Source organism: Schistocerca cancellata, chromosome 4 (genome assembly GCF_023864275.1).
Source record: "Schistocerca cancellata isolate TAMUIC-IGC-003103 chromosome 4, iqSchCanc2.1, whole genome shotgun sequence".
Taxonomy (NCBI): domain Eukaryota; kingdom Metazoa; phylum Arthropoda; class Insecta; order Orthoptera; family Acrididae; genus Schistocerca; species Schistocerca cancellata.
This window is the reverse complement of record NC_064629.1, coordinates 196403900-196426911: the sequence shown is the minus strand read 5'-3', so window position 1 is coordinate 196426911 and position 23012 is coordinate 196403900.

Below are 23012 nucleotides of genomic sequence, written 5' to 3'. Positions count from 1 at the left end.
CGGACGATCAATACAAAGGCAATCCGCCTGCCGTGACTGCGTCTGCGCGTCTCTCGACTTTCACTTCCTCTTCTGAAACGCTATACGATTCACCTCTGGTGTCCGTTCAAAGATCGAAACGAAGAAGGTAAATATATTAATGTTGAGGGCAAGGAAGGTATCAACACACCGGACAAATGTCACCTCGATAGCCATCACGCTAATGCGGGGGTCGTTCAAAAAGTTATTCAAGGAATTTTCTTTCTCGGCCAGTTTAGGTTGAAAGAATGCCGAATTTTCTATGGGATATCGTGGAATATTCTTGCTTTAGCCCATATAGTTTCACAAAGTTCCGATACATGGCGGTGCTATACGGTGTTTGTAACGGAGGTGCGTTCCAAGCAGAGAGCTGCCGTTGAGTTTCTTTTGGCGGAAAACCAGTGCATCGCACTTGCAGAATGTCTACGGAGAGCTCGCAGTGAACAAAAGCACGGTGAGTCGTTGAGCGAGGCATCAGTCATGATTCCAAATCTTCCTCATCCACCCTACAGCCCGGATCTCGCCCACTCGGATTTCCATCTGTCTGGCCCAATGAAGGATGTACTCTGTGGAAAGCAATACGTGGACGATGGGGAGTTTATTGATTCAGAAAGACGTTGGCTTCGACGTCGAGCAGTAGAGTGGCACCACGCTGGCATACAGGCCCTCTCAGTAAGGCGGCATAAGGCCGTCACATTGGATGGAGATCGTATTGGAAGTGGGGTTTTGTAGCCAGAAGAGTGGGGAATCATATGGTATACTGCAATCGTAAATACAGCGAACCTGCTTCCAGAAAAAAATGTGTAGCATTACTAATGAACATCCCTCGTTGCATGTAACACCATCTAGCACTGATAATGTATTCGATTCAGCGAATAAGAGAATCCTCAAATTTCTTCACGTATACCATATCCAGCTGAGCCGTTCGTTGATGGTTAGATTCCGTGGAGCTACCATATTGAAGGGACGCTGATTAATTCATTTCACCAGCTGTTCCAAATGGTTCAAATGGCTCTGAGCACTATGGGACTTAACATCTGAGGTCATCAGTACCCTAGAACTTAGAACTACGTAAACTTAACTAACCTAAGGACATCACGCACATCCATGCTCGAGGCAGGATTCGAACCTGCGACCGTAACAGTCGCGCGGTTCCGGACTGAAGCGCCTAGAACCGCTTGGCCACCGCGGCCGACCCCAGCTGTTCCAATTTGTATGATATTCAGACCGGGTGACTGAGCGGACGCGTCAGATACAACGATACAGGACTAGGGCAAATATGGCAGAAGTAAAGGATCGAAAACTCTAAGACATGTCTGTGGTACGAATGGGACAGTTGCGGAGGCACTGCAGGGATGAGACTTTAGGTGCGGTGGGAAAACCCGAAGTCTCTTCTGTTTGTGTAATACAAGTCCATCCGGAGCCAAACACTAAGTGAAGATAACAATTCAGAAGGGCAACGTGAGATCCCGTAAGAGAAAGGAACTAAAACAAAGTAGGTAATGTCTCCTATCATTCTAGCGGTTTTTTGTGGTCAGGAAGTTATAGTGTACTGTAGGAATGTGACACGGGCCGTTTCAGATGTATGTTCACCGTGAATGAACGTGGGAATAAGTGCGAGTGATCACTTGCAGTATGAAAACGATATGTTTCATTCTTTCCTCAACTCTGGACTGAAGTCTTCAAGATCACCTAGCAGCTCACAGAACTGAACTTTCGTATTTCATTCATTATTTATTTTTTTGTAATAAATTAATTCTCATAGTAAAAGCTATAGCTTCTTTTGTAAATTTTTTTATGTTCCTGAAAGTTTTATTGCAAAATTTTACAGCCGTTCCCTAATACGATCAATTAGCAATCTTAATACGTTACCCCTATGTGTGTATGGGGTTATCCATTAACTCACCTTTGCTACTCAACACACATGAAATTAAGAAAATATCAAACTTACAATATACAAGGAACCATCTGTTACTGTTTCTCCCTATGTCGTGAATCAAGTTTCTATTACGTTCTTGGTAGACCTATTTTGCTATATGAGAAGCTGATTTTCGTGTGTTGTAGTATGCGTTGTGGGAGACAATAGCTAGTTGTTCTAATGTGTGTGGATTTCTAAGGGACCAAACTGCTGAGGTCATCGGTCCCTAGACTTACACACTACTTAAACTAACTTATGCTAAGGACAACACACACAACCATGCCCGAAGGAGGATTCGAACCTCCGGCGGGACGGACAATAGCTAGTTAAAATAATTAATACGTTATAATGTTCGTAGTCATAAACGATAACGAAATTAGAATCTCAGATACTCTTAAAGTTTAGAAACAAGTTTTTACTTTTCTTTTTAATTGTTTGTTTACTTATTGCAAAACTAGACCTCACGCTGGTTAATTTGTCCATTTCTCACTGCTTGTGTGGCTGAGGAAGTTCTAAGAAATACATTGTATAATTTTTACCCATATTACTAATTACGTTTTTATTAGATACCATGATTACTTTAAAAATTAAATCTCTCATTGAAAAACTACACCTCACCCCATTTTTCCATTTCCTTCTGGGGTGATATTGAGACTAGACCCTATTGGCAGTGGCTGATTAGGGGAAAAGGACAGACACACAACCAAGGTACCCAAAATTTATTTTTAAATGACAATAAAAAATTTTATTCTTCCTTTGGAATTCAACAACGATTGCTGAATTTTCCATATTCCTTTTACTATATTACAATAACAATACATTTTATTATCACAAATGTTGTGGATTGGCAGGAGAGCCAACACCGGTTTACTAGAGGAAGCCGAAAGGCACGCGTTTTAGCTCACGCAGGCTGGCGTGAGGTCTGGAACAGGACAAGGAAATTAGAATTCAGAAAAACGGACGTAGCTGGTGGAATCCTTAACTTTAATCCATTAATGATGAGCGTCGCTCTTGACTATACATGACTCAGTATCAATAGTAACTGGTAATGGCGCCTTGCTAGGTCGTAGCAAAGGACGTAGCTGAAGGCTAGGCTAACTATCGTTTCGGCAAATGAGAGCGTATTTTGTCAGTGAACCATCGCTAGCAAAGTCGGTTGTAGAACTGGGGCGAGTGCTAGGAAGTCTCTCCAGACCTGCCGTGTGGCGGCGCTCGGTCTGCAATCACTGATAGTGGCGACACGCGGGTCCGACGTATACTAACGGACCGCGGCCGATTTAAAGGCTACCACCTAGCAAGTGTGGTGTCTGGCGGTGACACCACATTCCTCCCCTGCAAATCGGCGCACGGTTGTGGCATAAAGCTTCCGCCCGCCGTGGGGAGGACTCCATCATGTTGACGTATGCGACGAGGTGGGGAGCCTAACAACAGGCGAGGCTGTGCCACCCCCACCCTGCCATTCGGACCGCGGGGAGCTAGGAAACGCCTGAAAACCTGCTCCAGGGTGCACGGCAACATGCGGTGTATGCACCCGCAGAGAGACAGGAGGGGCCGAAGGGTCGACGTCCATCGGGCCGGGGCACCCGACGGGCGAAGACGACATATGGTCCGGAGCGGGCAAGAGTTCCATGTCGGAGGACAACTGGTCACAGGAAGCGATCGGCGGCGCGTGACCCAGGGAGGCGCCCGACGGGTGCAGCGACGCGTCCACTGCGAGCGTCGCCGGCGGGAGAACAGGCTGCGGCGGCGGTGGCGGCGCGTCGCCATGGGGCAAAATGGAAGGCAGCGTCGGTAACACCTGGGGCTGAGGTGAGCCAGTAGGTGGGTCCCCAGGGCGCTGACTGGACGGCACCGTCGCTGAAAGCAGACGGGGAGCGGCAGATCCCGTGCGACGACAGAGGCGCAGCTGATTGAGATGCCACGCACGTCACCAGAGGCCCCCAAAACCAGATACATAGCGCGGCCGAGGCAGCGAAGAATGCGCCCTTCGAGCCAACGCCGTGAACCTCGATAGTGGCGGTAGTAGATAACGTCGCCTGGGGCAAAAGCAGGTGTCTGCCGCTGCACAGGAACCTGATGCGGCGGATATAGCAAAGACATCAAGGTTCGATGAGGGCGACCGTGGAGCAACTCAGCCGGCGAGCGACCATCTCGGGGCTGAGAGCGATACGAGGACAAAAAGAGCAATAACGCGTCCTCCCGAGAATGCGACTCTTTCAACTTCAACATCTGTGACTTGAAAGTCCTGACCAATCGTTCAGCGGCACCGTTTGACTGTGGCGAAAACGGCGCGGACGTCAGATGTTGAATACCATTGGCCTTGCAGAATGACTGAAATTCTGCGGACATGAATTGTGGGCCATTGTCGGAAACAATAGTCTGTGGAAGACCTTCAATGCAAAAGATAGCAGATAACGCTTGGATGGTGGCAGATGACGTCGTGGAAGACATCCGGACAACAAAAGGAAAATTACTGAATGAATCTACCACAACCAACCATCGAGCATTCCAGAATGGACCAGCAAAATCGATGTGTAAGCGTTGCCAAGGGGAAGTGGCTTTTGGCCATGCAAAGAATTTCCGCGGTGGTGCTGATTGTTGTTCGGCACACACCCTGCAAGAAGAGCACATATTCGTAATCGCATCATCGATTCCGAACCAAGTACAGTGCTGACGAGCAAGTTTTTTCGTTCTCACACCAATGTCCTTGGTAGAGAAGCTGTAAGACAGAGGACTGTAACGAACGTGGGACCACGACCCTGGACTGATCATTATCAGAACGCAACAGCAAAACACCACGTCGTACAAAAGGTCTCTCCTTGTGAGCAAAAAATCGGCGAACCAACGGGTCCCCGATCCGTGACTTTGACAAGAGCCATTGAGTAGCAACGAAACGCAGAACGGTAGCAAGGATAGGATCGGCAGCTGTGGCTGTAGCTACACGACGAAAATCAATCGGAAACGATTCGACCACGTCATCGGTTTCCGAATCAATGAACATGCAAGCAAGTTCGGCGGAATCGAATGCTCTATCCTCAGCAACAGGCAATCTGGACAACGCATCGGCGTTTCCGTGCTTAGCAGTGGACCGATACAAGATATCGTAGCGGTACTGCGAGAGGAAAATAGACCAGCGAATGAATTTCTGCGCTGTACGTGGAGGTACAGGCTTGGTCGGATGAAAAAGCGATGTCAGAGGTTTGTGGTCTGTGATGATGGTAAAGTAACGACCATACAAGAAATCATGAAACTTTGTAACACGAAATACGAGAGCCAATGTTTCTTTCTCGATCTGTGAATAATTTGTTTGCGCAGACGGGAGCAATTTGGACGCAAAGGCAATAGGGCGATCGTGCGAACCATCTTTGTGCGCAAGCACAGCACCGATCCCGAAATCCGATGCATCCACCATCAACAAAAGGGGCTTCTGGGGATCGAATGGCGTAAGGCAAGTATTGCAAAGCAACGCCGATTTCAACTGGCGAAAGGCGCGTTCGCATTCCGTCGTCCAGACGAACGGAACACCTTTACGGCATAAGCGATGAAGCGGAGCTGAAATGGAAGAGGACTGTGGAACATAGCGATGATAATAGTTAATTTTTCCCAACACACTCTGTAGCTGCTGCAAATTCTGCGGCGAAGGCAAGTCTAGTATGGCACGGAGGTGCTCGGGACTGGGATGTATGCCTTGGGCATTGAGTGCATGTCCCAGGTAGGGTAAGTCACGAGCAAAAAACACACATTTGTCCTTCCGCAAGCGAAGACCATTTTGTCGCAAGACCTGAAATAATGTTCTGAGATTGGCTAAATGTTCTTCTTCCGTCTTTCCGTAGATCACAATATCGTCCAGATAGTTTGCTGCAGTAGGGATCGACGCACAAACAGTTTGCAGATATTGCTGAAACAATGCAGGGGCGGATGCACACCCGAATGGCAGTCGTTTGAATCGATACAAACCAAGATGCGTGTTAACCACCAAAACGCGCTGGGATTCTTCGTCCACCGGTATTTGCAAGTACGCATCTGCTAGGTCCAACTTCGAAAATTATTTACCCGTGCACAGTTTGTCAAAAAGATCTTCCGGGCGGGGTAATGGAAAAGTTGTAGTCACTAGTTGTGGATTCACTGTTGCCTTGAAGTCCACACAAAGTCTCAATTTTCCGGAAGGTTTTGGCAAAATTACTAAGGGTCATGCCCAGAGAGAAGCCTGCACACGTTCCATTACACCTTGTGATTACAAATCGTGTAATGTTTTTGCGACCTCATCAAGCAATGCGTGGGGAACATTGCGCGCTCTGAAAAATTTCGGTTGCGCGTTTACTTTCAGTTCTAAATGTGCTTTATAGGTCTTAGCGCAACCAAGGACCGGTGCAAAAATGTCTGCAAATTCTTCACATAGACGAGAAACACTGTCGGAAGGCACAGTCTGGTTCACTGATAGGACCTGATTGACTATAGACAAGTTAAACAACTGAAATAAATCGAAACCAAACAAGTTCACTGCAGAAGAAGAACGAAGGACGTAAAATGACACAAGTTTTGTTTGTCCCTTGTATGTTGCAAGAAGGCTGCATTTTCCTAACACAGGGATCTTGTGACCTGAATAGGTAGTTAACTTAACAGTTGCAGCACGCAACAGAGGTATGCCCAACAGTTTGTAAGTGTCTTGATTGATCAGTGAAACTGCAGCCCCGGTATCGAGCTGGAATGGTATCACTTTGCCGTTAATATCTAAGTCCACAAAAAGTTTATTGTCCTGCTGACGACAAGAGCGACTGTCTCGTGCAATGTGAACTGACACTGGTACAAAATCACTTGCGACTTGACGGGAGTTCCGGCGATGTCGATGCACACTATTTGTGGGACGAACACAGTCACTGTTAGAGAGAGTGGCACTGGGCGGAGTGGCATGAACTATATGAATTTCCGTGGGCGAAGTGTCGCGAGCCTGAGTATCCATGGTTCGATTCCGATTCTGGCGCGAAGCAAAGGGCCTGGAATGGTTTTGAGCTTCCGATCTGAGTTTTTTCTGGCAAACACCTTGAACATGTCCTTTTTTATTACAGTAAAAGCAAATAGCTTGGCGTGACGGGCAATTCTCACGTGAATGTCTAGTAGCACACCGTGGGCACGATTTTAGCACTGCATTTGCTTGCCGGCGCGGTACATGTGGCTGAGAGTCTGGCGGCAGGGGCGCGGCCGGGCACGAAGACTGTTTACTGTTCCGTGCAGCTCGTCCGGCGGGCCAGTTAACCTGACACATGGGTGGCGACGTTTCAAATGATTCCTGAGAAAAGTCAAGTGTGTCCTGCCAATCCAATATGTCCATCACTTGTTGAAGGGAGGGATTGACTAGTTTCAAAATATGTTCCCTTATACGAACATCAGAAACGTTCTGTGCAATTACATCACGTACCATAGTATCTGAATAAGGGAGTCCACATTGACACTCAAAAGCACAATCCCTAGTAAGGCCTTGCAAGGTTGCAACCCACTCCTGATTAGTATGACCTGCCGTACGTTTTGTACGAAAGAAGGTATACCGTTTGGCAACTACATTGACTGATTGTTTGAAATATACATCTAATGCAGACAAAATTTCGTCGTAGGACAGAGTTGCTACGTCGCGTCGGGGAAATAATTTGACTATCACACGGTACGTGGTCACCCCGACGGAAGATAACAAAAAAGGCTGCCGCTCGTTACCTTGAATTCTGTAGGCGGCGAGATGGAATCCAAATTGGCGTGACCATTACGTCCAGCTTTCCAGTGCAGCATCAAAAGGACGAAAAGTTGGTGCAACTGCGTGTTGTGGCTGCGTTAGCGGTGGAGCAGCGGCTGCCGCATCGTTTTGCATCGCACGTTGACCCTGGACGAGCTGTCCAAGGGCATCCAGTAAGGCCTGCGTCTGCTGATTCTGTAAGCGATAAAATTCGGACAGTACATCTGGAGATGGTGGCGAAGCCATTACACAAGTAAATCTGGGCAGTATAGTTACGAAAGCGGTCTTGTCTCGTCGCCAATGTTGTGGGTTGGCAGGAGAGCCAACACCGGTTTACTAGAGGAAGCCGAAAGGCACGCGTTTAAGCTCACGCAGGCTGGCGTGAGGTCTGGAACAGGACAAGGAAATTAGAATTTAGAAAAACAGACGTAGCTGGTGGAATACTTAACTTTAATCCATTAATGATGAGCGTCGCTCTTGACTGTACATGACTCGGTATCAATAGTAACTGGTAATGGCGGATTGCTAGCTCGTAGCAAAGGACGTAGCTGAAGGCTAGGCTAACTATCGTTTCGGCAAATGAAAGCGTATTTTGTCAGTGAACCATCGCTAGCAAAGTCGGTTGTAGAACTGGAGCGGGTGCTAGGAAGTCTCTCTAGACCTGCCGTGTGGCGGCGCTCGGTCTGCAATCACTGATAGTGGCGACACGCGGGTCCGACGTATACTAACGGACCACGGCTGATTTAAAGGCTACCACCTAGGAAGTGTGGGGTCTGGCGGTGACACCACAACAAATTCGTCATAATTAAATTTTAAAACACAAGGAACTCTGCTGAGATTTAACCAGGGAGATCTTTACAATCAACAGTTGAGATTTTTGTAATGAAAAACAAGGTAAGTCAACCACGTAAATTTATAATCAAGATAATTAAGCTGACCAAGGCCTTCTAAATTATAGCCTTGTGAAGAGACGTATATACATGCAGTATTTTAAATTTCTTCACATTTCCCTGCCATTTAAAATTTTTCATAATTTCTTTCTTTCCGTCGGGCGCCAAAGGGCTTTTTATCGCTGTGGATATTGGGATGTTGTTCCGGTCGCCCCAGTTTAGTTCAGTAGGTGGCACTACTTCTTTCATTGCGGGCAGTGGTTTACATAGCAGCTTCTCGTCTAGCTTAACGGATACTGCGTTCACTTACTAATCTTGGATCAAACGCAACGGAGAAACGACCATTAGTCTGGTGTGCAGAAAGCCAATGTTGTTTTTTAATAGTTCGCGAAGATCAATGAGGCAAATGGCTCTCGGTTTTCGCCCTATAAAAAAATGTACACAAACAGTTAAATTCGACAAAGCACACAACAGAGTTCAGACGACTCACAAACGACTTTCCGCCTTTGCGAAGTTTTTTTTTTTCATTTTTTAATAGGTTTCATCCGTTAGGTTAACTGTGGCAGTAGGAAGAGCATTCTGCTGCAAAATTGTAAATACTAATAACTAAAAACGTGAAAGAAGGCAACGATAGCCAGAACAAATGGCTGATATAGCACAAGGGAATTATCAGGAATAATACGGAATAAAATTAAATAACCTTCCTCAATTCCTGAATCTTAATATTGATGTTGATCACCCATCTACAATATTAGGACACGGCTTGTTGTCTTAAAGTAGCAGTAATTTTGCTGCAAAATGTAGTTTTCGTAAATAAAGACAGACCATCTTCAGTTCCACTTTTTAAGCAATCCAAAAGCACTGAAGAGTCAAAGAAACTGGTACACCTGCCTAATATCGTGTATGGCCCCCGCGAGCTTGTTTAAACTAGGAAGAGTGTTCCAGGAGGCACCCAGTAGCAATTCTGTACGTGTGGGGTGTCGCATTGTCCTGGTGGAATTGCCCAAGTCCGTCGGAATGCACAATGGACACGAATGGATGCAGGTGATCAGACAGGATGCTACACGTACGTGTCACTTGTCAGAGTCGTATCTACACGTATTAGGGGTCCCATATCATTCCTACTCCACACGTGCCACACCGTTACAGAGCCTTCACCAGCTTGAACACTCCTTTACTGACATTCAGGTTCCATGGATTCATGAAGTTCTCTCCATACCCGTATACGTCCATCTGCTCGATAGAATCTTAGTCAAGACTCATCCGACCAGGCAACATGTTTCCAGTTATCAACAGTCCAGAGCTTTGTATCATGCAGTCATGAAGGGTACACGAGTGGGCCTTCGGCTCCGAAAGCCCATATCGATATGTTTCGTTGAATGGTTCGCCCGCTAACACTTGTTGGTGGCCCATCATTGTAATCAGCAGCAATTTGCGGAAGGGTTGCACTTTGTCACGTTGAACGATTCTCTTCAGTCGTCGTTCGTCCTGTTCTTGCAGGATCTTTTTCCGGCAGCAGCGATGTCAGAGATTCGATGTTTTACCGGATTCCTGATATTCACGGTACACTCGTGCAATGGTCGTACGTGAAATTCCCCACTTCATTGCTACCTTGGACATGCTATCTCCCACCGCTCGTGCGGCGACTACAATACCACGTTCAAACTAACTTACCTCTTGATAAAGGGCCATTGTAGGAGCAGTAACCGGTCTAATAGCGCCAGACACTTGCCTTATATGGACGGTGCCGACTGCAGCGCCGTATTCTGCCTGTTTACATTTCGCTGTATTTGAATACGCAGCCTATACCAGTTTCTTTGGCGCTTCAGTGTAATTAACTTAGGACAGTAGTTTGAAATTACTTTAATTCCTCTGATTTATCTTTATCGGTGTCTGAAGACGGAACTAATGTCGGGAGCTTTTAAGGTAGGGCAGGACAATTCAAGTACTAAGAGCAATAAGTAAAGACAGTCCAGTCAGTATGACACACCACAGCTACTATTTACTACACAGTTAGTCATATAAGGTGAAAGGAACGCAAGGGTTTAATGTCCTATCGACGAGGAGGTTAAGTTTTTGAACACTTGCTCATATTGGACAAGTATTTTAAAAGAGATCGGTCGTGTCATTTTCGTAGGAATTATACAGGCATTTCCCTTAAGTAATTGAGGAAAATTAGGATCTACCTAAATCCGGATAGCTGAAAGCGGATACATTCTCCTTTTTCGGCGGGATGCGGTTCCTCAGTCTCAACCACACTTGCTAGAATTTAAAATTTAGTGTATTCAGTTAGAAGAATTGTTTGTAAATCACACGTCCCCGACAGTGACAGGAGGAAACTAGATTTTCGCTAATACTCAGCAAGTCCAAACAATGTTAGAAATTGTAGACTCAGCCTCGACTCACTGCACAGTCGCATAGTTTCTATGTCGACAAACACAAGTGCGTTCTCTCTCCCTGGTCAGGCTTCTTTCCATAGTGCTATATTAAGGCAGCGCAATGGTTAAGACACTGGACTCGTATTCTGGATTAGTGGGGATAGAATCCCTGTGCAGTCATCCTGCATTATAGTTCACTTGGTTCTCCCGCGTCACTTAAGGTAGATGTTGAAATGAGTCCTTGAACAATGCTACGCCAGATTTCCTTCCCCATTCGTGTACAAACACGCGTATGCTTCATCCCTAATGATAACGCTACCATAAAAGAGAAAATTTTGTTTATATTGGTTTTGCAAAAATGGTTCAAATGGCTGTGAGCACTATGGGACTTAACATCTGAGGTCATCAGTCCCCTAGAACTTAGAACTACTTATACCTAACTAACCTAAGGACATCACACACACCCATGCCCGAGGCAGGATTCGAACCTGCGACCGTAGCGGTCGCGCGGTTCCAAACTGAAGCGCCTAGAACCGCTCGGCCACATTGGTTTTGCAATAAGTTGCAAGAGAGACTCTGAAAGAAAGAGTGAGTGACAAATTGTTTTCACTCTCGTTTCTTTCTTTTGGCTAAGAGTGCAAGAATAGAGTGACTCAACTCTCGATGAATAAACAAAAATGAAGTCTGAATTGTGTCCACTGATAATGGATGTAACTTTGGTGAATTAGATATCGCGTAAACATGATGTCCTGATGTGATGTGATATGACGTGATGTATTGTGATGCCAAACTTACTGACCGCGCTAATGAACTTGAAGAGCAGCTTGTGAGCCCATAAGAAGCCGGCCGGCTGGTCGATACTCCTTCTCCTCCATGCGATGTAATCCAAACGATTTATGGGCACACAAGGACACACAATCCCGCCGTCCTGCTATAAAGGTGCTAGTTCCACAGCTGGTGCAGTGGCGTCTACAAATATTGTTCTGGATTGCGTGATTTAGAATTTCCTAAGTAAACCTTACTTCTGAACAGAAATAAATTCTCTACACAGTCTTTGTTGCGTCATCAAGAGGTGTTGGAATAATAAAACAAACTAATCGTCTCAGCTCATAATGATCTCAGTTTTGTCCGATATTACACGTAAACATGTAAAATGGTCTGTGGGTGTACGTGCGACAGAGAGAGAGACAGACAGAGAGGAAGAGGGAGAGAGGGATTTCGTACTTGCCGAGCTTTCTTCTGTATGAACTGTGACGGATCTCTGCATAGCATACATGTAATGCATTCTGTCCGACATCTCGATATTGCCTTCGGCGTGGAGCACTACTACATACATTCAATACTGGCTCAGTACCCGACGTTCCCCGGGTATGTAGTTATTCTTCTAGTCATCTATTAAACCATCTCCTCTATCCCCATCTCTCTGTCCACCTCCACCCCTTTCCCTGTACACCACTATGCTCACCTCCTCCTTACTCGCTCTCTGTCCCCTCCTCTCCCTACCTCTGTCCATCTGCTCGTTTTCCCTCTGTCTGTCTCGTCCTCCCTCTCCAGTTCCATCTTCTCCTGCCCTTCTCTCTGTCAAATCAGAGAGATTAGAGCCCACACAGAGGCATACCGACAATCTTTGTTTCCACGAACAATACGTGACTGGAATAGGAGGGATAACCGAGAGAGGTACTCAAGGTACCCTCCGCCACACACCGTCAGGTGGCTTGCTGAGTATGGATATAGATGTAGATGTAGATGTCCTCGTCCCCCTCTCTCTGTTCATCTGCCACTCACTACTTTCTCTTTCCATCTCTTATTCTCCCCCCTCTCCATGTGTATCACCTCCCATTCCCTTCCTGTGACAATCTCCTCCTCTTCCCTCTCCCCGACCATGTCCTCCTCTTCACTACCTCTGGAGACTTCCTCTTCCCTCTGCCTGTTCATCTCCTCTTCTCCAATCTCTCTGCCTGTCTCTTCCTCCTCATGTCTCTGTCCATTTGTGGCTCTTTCCTTTCTATGTCCATTTACTCCGCTCGCCTCTCTGTCCAATTCCTCCGCCCCTATCTCTGCCCATCTCCTCTTCTATGTACCTATCTCTTGCTTCCACCTTGCCATCTCTCCATCCCTCGTCCCCTCTTCTCTCCCCACGTTATCACACTCACCCCACCCCGATGGGAGGTTGGTGGTTCTTACCCCAACAGTATTTCTTTCCAAACTGCAAGTAATATGTGTAGCAAATTTGATTCATTTCGTTCCAGGAGTTATGGATGAGCTTTCTGACCATGACTTTTCACACATACACACACGTCAAACACAGTTCATACATGTTTAACATATTTCATGAGTATTTGTACACACATTTTACCAGTATGTCTAGTGAATTTTGCTCAGCAGTTTCATTTTCACGCAGCCAGGGACGAAGATAATTTTTTCTTCTCGAGATGGTTGGAGGGGGGGGGGGGAGGGGGAGGAATGGGGGATGGCGTTTCAGTTCATGTACAAGATGTTCATTCAGATCAATATTGTAGAATCACAGCAGCTGAATTTTAATAAACATTACTAAATATTCTGGTATGATGGTGGTAGTAAGAAGTCGTAGCGCCAGGTTGAGAAGTGTGCAACAAGATCCTGGAAACATTCTTATTAAGCACACAAGCACATGAAGTCTTAACTGGCATATCAGAATCAAGAGACGCTACTCTCCCCCACCCCAGATAGCCATTCAATACAATACATAGCTTGTATGGACCTCAAAACCTGTCCACTAAGAGAAAATACAGAAGAAAAGTCCCAATAGAACTAGATGCATACCATCTCGAACTAAACAATATTATATTCATATCTGATGACGAACTACAGTTTCAAATACTGAAATTTATTACTGTAATTGAACTTAACTTTAATAGGTTTAGGTGTAATATCTAACGCGATGTATGAAAATTTGTGCAGGATCAGTACCCGAACTGAGATTTCTCGCCTATCGCGAGCAGTCGCCTTACTACTGAGGCAATCTGAGCGCGCCCTCCACAACGACCATAACTGCCGTATGTCACACACCTACCTATTTCTTCTCATAAGCTACTGGCCATTAAAATTGCTACACCACGAAGATGACGTGCTACAGACGCGAAATTTAACCGACAGGAAGAAGATGCTGTGATATGCAAATGATTAGCTTTTCAGAGCATTCACACAAGGTTGGCGCCGGTGGCGACACCTATAACGTGCTGACATGAGGAAATTTTCCAACCGATTTGTCATACACAAACAGCAGTTGACCGGCGTTGCCTGGTGAAACGTTGTTGTGATGCCTCGTGTAAGGAGGAGAAATGCGTACCATCACGTTTCCGACTTTGATAAAGGTCGGATTGTAGCCTATTGCGATTGTGGTCTATCGTATCGCGACACTGCTGCTCGCGTTGGTCGAAATCCAATGACTGTTAGCAGAATATGGAATCGGTGGGCTCAGGAGGGTAATACGCAACGCCGTGCTGGATCCCAACGGCCTCGTATCACTAACAATCGAGATGACAGGCATCTTATTCGCATGGCTGTTACGAATCGAGGAGCCACGTCTCGATCCCTGAGTCAACAGTTGGGGACGTTTTCAAGTCAACAACCATCTGCACGAACATTTCAAAAATAGTTCAAATGGCTCTGAGCACTATGGGACTCAACTTCTGAGGTCATTAGTCCCATAGAACTTAGAACTAGTTAAACCTAAGTAACCTAAGGACATCACACACATCCATGCCCGAGGCAGGATTCGAACCTGCGACCGTAGCGGTCGCGCGGTTCCAGACTGCAGCGCCTAGAACCGCACGGCCACTTCGGCTGGCGCACGAACAGTTCGACGACGTTTGCAGCAGCATGGACTATCAGCTCGGAGACCATGGCTGCGGTTACCCTTGACGCTGCATCACAGACAGGAGCGCCTACGATGGTGTACTCAACGACGAACCTGGGTGCACGAATGGCAAAGCGTCATTGTTTCGGATGAATCCAGTTCCTGTCTACAGCATCATGATGGTCGCATCCGTGTTTGGTGACAATGTGGTGAACACACATTGGAAGCGTGTATTCGTCATCGCCATACTGTCGTCGCGTGGACGCCGAGCGGAGAGGACCCCGCAGCACAGCCGCCGACCGCCAACAGCCCTAGCTCGCCCGCTACCCCCTCCAGCCGGCCGCGCGCAAGCCGGCCGCTACCAGCGCTCCGCAGCCAGTCGCCCGGCAGCGCCCGGGGAGTTCGCGTCAAATCCTCCCGGCACAGGCAGGCGCCCAGCGGCATTCGGCCGAGAGCCAAAGGGTTGAGCTCGCTCCCCTCCGACACAAAGCCGCGCAACCAGGCGCGGACATCCGCGAATGAGCTTCGGCTCGCAGCTCCCGGTAGCCTCCCGTTACCCAACGTGATTCTCACGTTCTTTTAGGGACTCTGAGGCAGTACCAGGGCTTCTTCACCGGACCACGCCCGCGTGCTGCAGGCCACTCTTCTTCCGCACCTCCTTTAGGTGCCGCGCTTGCACCAACAGCGCATGTTAGCATAACGTAGGGAACACCCACTTCAATAGGGAACAAGGCACTTCTCTCGCCTATCGAGAAAAGCAAAATTGTCGTTTCCCCCCTCCCACCTAATAAATAATCCTAAGTGCGAGATGGCGGACGCTGCTAGCACTTCCCCTGCTGTTACCCACAGTAAGACTGCAACACAGGAGGCGCGAGGATCGACTGCACCCGCCGAAACTCGCGCCCCGCCCGCTACCGAAAGGGCCGGCCGCGGTGGTCTAGCGGTTCTGGCGCTGCAGTCCGGAACCGCGGGACTGCTACGGTCGCAGGTTCGAATCCTGCCTCGGGCATGGGTGTGTGTGATGTCCTTAGGTTAGTTAGGTTTAAGTAGGTCTAAGTTCTAGGGGACTTATGACCTAAGATGTTGAGTCCCATAGTGCTCAGAGCCATTTGAGCCATTTTTGAGCTACCGAAGGCAAGGGAGCGGCTGGGTACGTTCGACAGCTTGGCGCGAAAGCGCAAAAGCAGCTCGAGTCGCGCCGGCCAATCACCGAACTATTCGGGGCGGACGTCTCACCCACCGAAACAGCAACACTTAACATAACCTTACACTCCCCTGTCACTGGACAGTCATGTACCATTGTCCCACCGACGCCGCAGCCTCAAGAGATCGAGGCAGCGGCGGCGGAAGCGGACCCAGAAAACAGCTACACAGAGCCCTGGCCGGTGGAGGCCCCAAAACGCAGACCCAGAAAAACACCAACACAAACAAGCGAGCAACCAAACTCGCTAGGCAACCGAAAGGCGCTGTTGCTTGCACCTACCAGCTCATCTCAGGCTAGCAACAATATTAACACAAAACGAAACGCAAACACAGCTGTGGCGAACAACAACAAAGCACACAGTCACAGCGGTGCCCACACAACACAAGACTGGTTTCCCCCCAGTCGTTATACAAAACTATGGGAACCTTAGTGCCCTTAGCACTGCATTCGCGGAAAGGCACATAAACAGTACACTACACGCAAAGTACTCGAGGGGTAGGGCCTCACAGTACGTTGCCACAGACAACGAATATAAAGATCTTCTAACCTTCCTCAAAGATCAGGAGATCGAACACTACACGTACAGAACGCTGGACCAGAGAACCCAGCAGTACGTGATCAAGGGAGTAGATCCCAGTACCCCCAACGAGACAGTACAGGCGGCGCTCTGTTATCTGGGATTCGACTGTAAAAGTGCCTCCCGGATGACAGGGTTCCGCACACACGCACCGCTACCACACTACACGGTTGAGTTAGCCGACACGGCTGATTCCCGTGCCATCCTGCAGATAAAGAGGTTTCCGCGGCTGGACGTACGAGTAGAACACTACGAACCACCCAACGTCCCCCAACAATGCAACAACTGCCAGCGTCGATGGATGTTTGAGTTCTACGTTGTTGAGGGATATACAGCACACTAGTGGAGGTTTTTTTTTTCTTTTACTAGCTGCTTATATTTTATGACCCACCGTCTAATTTCTTATGGTGGGTCGTATGTTGCCACTTAGCCGCTGTGACTGGGTCCGGAGTGACTGAAAGCAACATCACACCGGTTCCCTTCCCCACTCACACCGTTGCCCGTGTCCCGCCACGTGGAGGCGGTTCAAAATGGCTCTGAGCACTATGGAACTCAACATCTTAGGTCATAAGTCCCCTAGAACTTAGAACTACTTAAACCTAACTACCCTAAGGACATCACACACACCCATGCCCGAGGCAGGATTCGAACCTGCGACCGTAGCAGTCCCGCGGTTCCGGACTGCAGCGCCAGAACCGCTAGACCACCGCGGCCGGCCGTGGAGGCGGGCTCTATTTGTTTTTCATCCATTTGATATCTTTTTTTATGCAGCATTAGAAAAACTTATAACTAATACAAAATCAAGTGAGATATTAATAAACAAAACGAAATTAAATATTTAGAAAGAAAGAAGGATGAGAATTGAATAGAGAAGAGATAGGTATAATATTGCCCGTCACCTGGTTGTGGGCGGCGGCCCGGGTCTTGGAATGACCCTCAAGACGCTGGCCGTCGTTCACCATGCCTTTAACATCTACCATCCTAAAAACTAACTTAACTAGAAGAGATTAGGGTACGTTAAAGCTAGAAACTAAGACTAAGACCTTCATGTCCAGCCTGCTAAACTATTTACGATATACAATAGAGAGGTAACTGATTTTGTGCTTGGCTCAGAGTTGCTAATGAAAGGGTACTTGTGGTAAAAGTAATAAGATAATGACGCTAACGGTTTGTGTTGAGCCTACAAGGCTCCCAGTAGAGTACATCAGGCTCAAGCACCTCCCGGCCTCGCCGACAACACGACCTGAACGGTGGTTTTCCCCGATCTACCATAGGTATCCGTCGGATTGGGCTCAAAAGAGATGAACCACAATTAAGATCCTTCCATCCAGGCCGTGCGCCGCCTCTTACCAGGGGGCGTAGGTCCCTTGAAGAGGTGCCAAGTTTTAAGCTTCAGATCAGAAGTTATTAGTGTAGTGGAGGTTGAGGTATATGCTGTGTAGGTTGATTGTACAAACAATTCACGCTGAGCCAGTGAGACTTACAATGATACGTGGTGTGGCAGTTAGCACGTTCCGGCCCCGCCAGCAACACAGCCTGAACGGTGGTTTTCCCCGATTTACCATAGGTATCCGTCGGGTTGGGCTCAAAAGAGAGGGACCACAATTAAGATCCTTCCATCCAGACTGTGCGCTGCCTCTTAACGGAAGGCGTAGGTCCCTTGAGGAGGTACCTAGCTTTAAGCTCTTATTAGACATGGAGGTGCTGTTAACTACTTACATATAAGGTGCAATCTGTTTTTAGGATTGTGTGTCACTTGTGCACCTCTTGTCGGTTGTTCCAGACTGTTCTTTGAAGTTGACTTGATTGACACTGTGGATCATCCGCGCTGGACGCTCCAATATCTGTGTTGGTGCCCTGGTCTGAATCTGTTTCTTCTTCATCACTCGTAGTGCTAATCATATCTGTGTCCCCCTGGACATCGTGATGTCTGTCTGGACCGACGTGCCTTCGGTAAGGTCTGTTGCGCAAGTATTATATTTGTTGGATCTTCGAGATTTCGTCAGTTAGTTTGTTGAGTTCAGTCCACCTTTCCGGGTCGCGTATTATTGCATGTAGTTCGTTCTGTGTGTTCAGGCGATTTATGTGTACTGTGTGTCTTGTGTTCGTGCGTTGTTCGCAGAAGAAGACAGTATGTTCAGGGGAACCTTCTTCCCCGCATGTGCATCTATTAGTCTGCTGCAGGTGCGTGGGATAAGCGCCATGTCCTGTGACGAAATGTTCAATACCGCGGCTGGGATCGATATGTTTTAGTTTTAGTCTTTCCCGGATGTCAGGGAGGAAGTTGTATACACGGCGGCCCTTATCGCTGTTGGCCCACTCGCTCTGCCAGGTATCCACTCGCCATGCTCTGAGTTGGCGTGTTGTCTCAATCGGTACACCAGTGATCTGCAAAATCTGGTCTGTTCTCCCGATCCTAAGTCAGTACATTGCTGCGCGGTACCTGATGGTGATATCTATGGGGAAGATTCCCATGACGACACATAGTGCGTCATTTGATGTTGTGTTGAATGCCCCTGTTAGTCGAAGTAGAACACTTCTTTGGCCTCGACGTACAATGGTTCTGTTGGTTGAGAGATTTGATCTGTGGGCCCACGTACTGGCAGCAAAGCATAGTACTGAATCAAAGAGAGCGCAATGGTATGTTCGTGTGACTGACAGGGATAGTCTGAATTGTTCTGAGTTTAGCCTAGCCAGTTTGTGTAGTATCTTTTCTGCTTTGTGTGTGCATATTCGCATGTGTTCGTGGAAGTTCAATCGTTCATCAATGTATACTCCTAGATAGCGTGTGACTGCTAGTCTTTTTATGTTTGTGTCCCCGATTTTGACTATTGGGTTCCTGCGCAATGTTAGCAATGTATAAGTTGTTTTGTTTCCTGCTATCTTTAGTTTACTATCTGTGCACCATTGGGTTATTGTCCGAAGTGTTTCATTGGCTCTTTTATGTAGCTGGGCACGGTTGTTTGCTGAAACTACGACGAGTAGATCATCAGCATAAGCTACAACTCCATCTGTCAAGATGTGCTCCTCTAGTAACTGTAGGAGCGGTTCTATAACTATGTCCCAGAAGATGGGGCCACAGATCGACCCTTGTGGACAGCCTTTTGTAATTCGTTTAATCACTGTCTGGTTGTCAATTTGCCAAATGACCGTTCTGTCTGTGCAATAGTCCATGAAACTATTATACAGAGACTCCGGCACCTGCAGGTGTCTGAGCCTCTTGAACAAGGCCGGCCACCAGAGGTTGTCGAAGGCACCTCAGATGTCTATCATAATTTTAAGTGTGTATTTGGAGGGTGTGTCGTGTACTATTTGGAGTGCTCTGTTCATTGCGTCGTCTATAGATTTCCCTTCCCTGAAGCTGTATTGGTGTGGTGTCAGTCCCCGTAGTGTTCGGTGTGCTTGTAGTCTTTTGCAGAGTAGTTTTTCTTGCACTTTACCGAGTGTATTGATAAGGCAAATTGGTCTGTATGACTTGGGGTCTGATGTGTCTTTGTCTGGAGCCTTTTTGATGATAACCGCCTTCGAGGTCTTCCACACTGCAGGTACACGGTCCAGCCTTAATGCATCGTTTAACAACGTTGTGAGAAACGGGGTGATCTGCGGTGCAATTTGTTTCAGTACCTCAGAGTGGATACCATCCGGTCCAGGCGCCTTTTTGTTTTTGAGTTCTGAGATCACTGTCGCCACTTCTTCCTGCGCAAATGGACAGGTGACGGTTGGTGTGATGTATACTGTGTCTACTTCGCGTCTCAGTGCTGCATGTTGTGGTGTGTCTGTGTCTGCGATGTCGTCAGGCAGGAGTTTGCTCAGCAGGAACTCCTCTGTGCGTCTCCAGCCCTTAGTCATCTCACCATTCTCCTGTCGCAGCTTTCCCAGAACCAGTGGGCTCTTAATTTTGTCAGTCACGATTTTGTATGGTTCCCTCCAAATGTTTAGTTGTGTTTGTGTTGCTACATGGCTATTCCAATGGTCTTTCCTGGTCCTATTCAGCTCAAGTTTATATTTGTCCTTGGCAAGCCGGTAGTCGTGTAGTCGTAATTGTCTTTCTCTATCTGAAATTGCTCGGTGGTAAAGCTTACGTTTACGTTTTGAGTCTTGTTTGAGTCGTGTTAATTGCGTAGTCCAGGGAATATTTTGGTGCTTTGTCATTCTTTGTGTGGGTATGCAAGTGTTCTGTGTGTGTGTGTGTGTGTGTGTGTGTGTGTGTGTGTGATGATATCTGTCAGCATGTGTGCTCCGTAATCAACACTGCCGGTGATGTCTTGCGGTATGTGCTCATGTATTTTTAGTATGACCCTGTCCCAGTCTGTTTTGTCAAATAATAGTCTTTTTGGTTGTGTTTCTGTGTTGACGTTTGGTGTACCACTTACGATTAGTGTGATGATGTTGTGGTCGCTAGCAGTGATCTGGTCATGTACGGTCCAGTCTCGTACGTGGTTGATGGCGGCATTATTAACTGGGGTGATGTGTATGTTTGAATGACAGTTGTGTCCGATGTGAGTCGGGTGATGTCCTTCCTTGTTGAGTACGTGTAGTCTGTTTTCTTGGATGATGTCATTTATTATTCTACCTCTGTCGTCAGTTCTGTCTGAATGCCACAGGGTTGATCTGGCATTTATGTCTGCACAGATGAGAAGTTTTTTGTTGCCAGCGTATTGCGCAACATCTCTGATGAGGTCTGCGTATGGTTTGATGCAGTGACAGAAGTGGACGTACAGCGACGGGATGATCCAAGTATCCCCCTTGTGTGTGACTTCAACTGTAACTAGGTGTTCGGAACAGAGTTCTGTAATTTAGACTGGATGTATTTCATTGTTTAAGATTATGACAGATGCCATGATGCCAAGCAGCCTGTCCCCTCCGCAACTTGGAGGAAAGTTGGGGATATGCCCTTGTCTAGTGTAGGGCTCCTGTATGCACAGAATGTCACTTTTTAGTTCACGTAGGACCCGTGGGAGCTCCAAATTTACAAGTATACTCCGCATAGCATTAAGTTGTGCTATTAGCAGTTTGGGTGTTTAACGGTGGCGTAGCACTTGCTGCCAGTTTGACTGTTCTAAAAAAATGGCTCTGAGCACTATGGGACTTAACAGCTGTGGTCATCAGTCCCCTAGAACTTAGAACTACTTAAACCTAACTAACCTAAGGACATCACACACATCCATGCCCGAGGCAGGATTCGAACCTGCGACCGTAGCAGTCGCGCGGTTCCGGACTGCGCGCCTAGAACCGCGAGACCACCGCGGCCGGCGAAGTATGTTCTCCCATGAGCCCTTACGTGATCCTTGTAAAGCTTGTCCATATCGAATGGTTCCTCCCTGCGGGCGCACACCTGCATGAGCAGGTCTAGTAGGCTATCTGGATCTGTTGGAATATTCTCCGTTCTGAGAATCAGTCTATCGGTTTGCTCTGATGTACGGAAACAAACAGATTGGCCGTACGGGTGTAGGGTGCGGATGAGCATCCGCTGTACCGTCTCTAAGATGTCTCTTTTTTCTAGTCTACTTAATTTTACATTTATATCTAGCTTATCGTAACTAAAACTAGCGGTGTCGATGGCGTGTGTTGGCGTCTCTGCAGCCATGATGTGTCGTGATGGTGTAGTGGCGTTCCTGTGCACCTCTGCGGGGGGCGCTAGATTGGCGTCCATGTTGATTGATTGTTGTGGGGGTTTCCTTGGGCGTCGGCATTGAGGTTGCTGGTTGGGGGGCTGCGAAGGTTTTGGTATCATCAGGGGTATGCACTTTTGTACCACTAGGTTTTGAGGCAGCCTGCGATTGCCGCGATTGGTCGTCACACGCTTTCACTTTCTTGACTCTCTTAGGCTGTTTGGGTTTTCTATGCGGTTTTAGTTTCCTAAAGGCTGTGATGATTGTTTTTTTTGTGTGTGTGTGTTTCGTTTGTGCAGTCTTGATGTGTATCAGATGTGTTGGTTGTTTGTGCCTCCATTCTGCATTTATTTGACGTGATTTGGTTCCCACTTGAGTGCTCGTCTACGTTATTTGTGACAGACATAACAGCTTTTGGCATGTTATGCGCACTGTCGCCTCTATTGCCAGACCCTCTGCAAACTTTTGTTGCGGTTGTTGCTGCGGCTTTTTGTGTGGCATTCGTGGTGTCTGCCGGCGCTGTGGCCTGTTCAAGGTCGGTATTACGGTTTTGAATATCATTGTTATGAACACTACAAGCTCTGGCGTAAGAGCAGTAATAGACGTCGTCTTCTTCCTCTGTCATTGAGTCAGAGAGAGTTATTTTGCGTTTGATTTGATTACAGTCTGTGGTGTCTGATTTGTCCGTGTTTTCCGTTTGGGCTCCAGTTGTGCTGGCTTGCGTTACGGTTGTGTTTAGCACCGTTGGGTTCAAGGTCTCACCTTGTATGAATTTGATTGGTTTGATGCGTCCTTCGCATTTTGTAGTGTCGTATGTGCGTCGTTGTGCCGGAGTGGATGGGTGATCTTGAGTCG